The following is a 2,500-nucleotide window of genomic DNA, read 5'->3' as shown; positions in this document are numbered from 1 at the left end:
CTTTACCCACATATATTTTATGTGAATAGAAGAACAAACCCCAAAAAAAGTTAAATTAAAAAAAAAACGACTACATTATGTTAGGTATAGAAGAATAATCTCAATTAATAACATTTCATTATTAACAAAATTATTTCTATTTAAACCAACTGTAGCAAACCAGGAATAAATTTTTTTGCTCTCATTTATATATTACACTTAAATACTTTTATAAATATATGAAAATAATTTTCATATAAGTACTAAGTATGCAATTTCATACAAGTATTAAAATTTTCATACAAGTACTAATGTTGAAGTTTCATACAACATATATGTTTTCTGCCACGTACACCTCACCAACCGGAAATCGTATGGAGAAAATCTTTTTAACCATATAAAAGTTTTAAATTCATATATATACAAGTAATTTATATCATTTTCTATGAGCATTATGCTTATAAGAAATATTACAACATCAAAAATAGCTTAACATTTATTTTTTTTTTTAAATTTTTTGTACTTATATGAAAATTATTTAGTTGTATGAATTCATACACTTAGTACTTATATGAAAATTAGTATCTATATGAAAATTAATTAGTATTTATATGAAATTTATTAAGTATCTATATGAAAATTATTTAGTATTTATATGAAAATTATTTACTTGTATGAATTCATAAACTTAGTATCTATATGAAAATTATTTAGTATTTATATGAAAATTTTTTACTTGTATGAATTCATAAACTTAGTATCTATATGAAAATTATTTAGTATTTATATGAAAATTTTTAACTTGTATGAATTCATTAACTTAGTATCTATATGAAAATTATTTAGTATTTATATGAAAATTTTTAACTTGTATGAATTCATTAACTTAGTATCTATATGAAAATTATTTAGTATTTATATGAAAATTATTTACTTGTATGAATTCATAAACTTAGTATCTATATGAAAATTATTTAGTATTTATATGAAAATTTTTAACTTGTATGAATTCATTAACTTAGTATCTATATGAAAATTATTTAGTATTTATATGAAAATTTTTAACTTGTATGAATTCATTAACTTAGTATCTATATGAAAATTATTTAGTATTTATATGAAAATTTTTAACTTGTATGAATTCATTAACTTAGTATCTATATGAAAATTATTTAGTATTTATATGAAAATTATTTACTTGTATGAATTCATAAACTTAGTATCTATATGAAAATTATTTAGTATTTATATGAAAATTTTTTACTTGTATGAATTCATAAACTTAGTATCTATATGAAAATTATTTAGTATTTATATGAAAATTTTTAACTTGTATGAATTCATAAACTTAGTATCTATATGAAAATTATTTAGTATTTATATGAAAATTTTTTACTTGTATGAATTCATAAACTTAGTATCTATATGAAAATTATTTAGTATTTATATGAACATTTTTTACTTGTATGAATTCATAAACTTAGTATCTATATGAAAATTATTTAGTATTTATATGAAAATTTTTAACTTGTATGAATTCATTAACTTAGTATCTATATGAAAATTATTTAGTATTTATATGAAAATTTTTTACTTGTATGAATTCATAAACTTAGTATCTATATGAAAATTATTTAGTATTTATATGAAAATTTTTAACTTGTATGAATTCATTAACTTAGTATCTATATGAAAATTATTTAGTATTTATATGAAAATTTTTAACTTGTATGAATTCATTAACTTAGTATCTATATGAAAATTATTTAGTATTTATATGAAAATTTTTAACTTGTATGAATTCATTAACTTAGTATCTATATGAAAATTATTTAGTATTTATATGAAAATTTTTAACTTGTATGAATTCATTAACTTAGTATCTATATGAAAATTATTTAGTATTTATATGAAAATTTTTAACTTGTTTGAATTCATTAACTTAGTATCTATATGAAAATTATTTAGTATTTATATGAAAATTATTTACTTGTATGAATTCATAAACTTAGTATCTATATGAAAATTATTTAGTATTTATATGAAATTTTTTTACTTGTATGAACGTGGTTTCGGCGTTTTGGCTCTTTATATGGGGTTTCGGCTCTTCGCAAATAGGGACAGTAGGAATCTCCTGAATTCCTTTTTGCGCGTCACTAATAAGATGACGATGCATTTGGCTACGTAAATAAAATCATTTTTATGCCCGCCGTTTAACCAAACTTAGTTTTTTTTATATGCAAATATACGTGGTTTCGGCGTTTTGGCTCTTTATATGTGGTTTCGGCTCTTCGCAAATAGGGACAGTAGGAATCTCCTGAATTCCTTTTTGCGCGTCACTAATAAGATGACGATGCATTTGGCTACGTAAATAAAATCATTTTTATGCCCGCCGTTTAACCAAATTTAGTTTTTTTTATATGCAAATATACGTTTTTTCGGCCTTTTGGCTCTTTATATGTGGTTTCGGCTCTTCGCAAATAGGGACAGTAGGAATCTCCTGAATTCCTTTTTGCGCGTC

Source organism: Zeugodacus cucurbitae, unplaced genomic scaffold (assembly GCF_028554725.1).
Source record: "Zeugodacus cucurbitae isolate PBARC_wt_2022May unplaced genomic scaffold, idZeuCucr1.2 ctg00000038.1, whole genome shotgun sequence".
Classification (NCBI taxonomy): Eukaryota; Metazoa; Arthropoda; class Insecta; order Diptera; family Tephritidae; genus Zeugodacus; species Zeugodacus cucurbitae.
Note: the sequence above shows the minus strand (reverse complement) of the source record.